Source organism: Bison bison, unplaced genomic scaffold, assembly GCF_000754665.1.
Source record: "Bison bison bison isolate TAMUID 2011002044 unplaced genomic scaffold, Bison_UMD1.0 scf7180017864181, whole genome shotgun sequence".
Taxonomy (NCBI): Eukaryota; Metazoa; Chordata; class Mammalia; order Artiodactyla; family Bovidae; genus Bison; species Bison bison.
Genome location: NW_011494753.1, coordinates 2,248,747 through 2,249,247, shown reverse-complemented (window position 1 = coordinate 2,249,247; position 501 = coordinate 2,248,747).

Sequence of the window (501 nt, the reverse complement as noted above, 5' to 3'; positions counted from 1 at the left end):
GAGAAGGGGACGACAGAGGATGAGATGGCTGGATGGCATCACTGACTCGATAGACGTGAGTCTGAGTGAACTCCGGGAGTTGGTGATGGACAGGGAGGCCTGGCTTGCTGCAATTCATGGGGTCGCCAAGAGTCGGACACGACTGAGCGACTGAACTGAACTGATGTTTGCAATTTCAACAATATATTTTTATTCTGACGAAGAATATACTTTTCCAGAGGCTTCTAGTGTGGTCGCCTCCTACTGGAAGCCTGGGATGCTGGAATCAGGTCACTTCCTGTCTGTCTTTACAGGACACTGGGCTGCACTCTAAGAAATTCCTGGATCTCCCCTGGATTCTGACCATCATGTTGCTAGAGAAATTGGTAATGTTGTTTTGCCTATTGAGATGTTTAATGACAAGATTCTTTCAGTTTCCTGATGTGGGTGAAGTGTGGAGCCAAGTGATGATTTCTTCTTCAAGAAATGTACATCCTAGCTCCCACATGAGGGTGAGCCCCC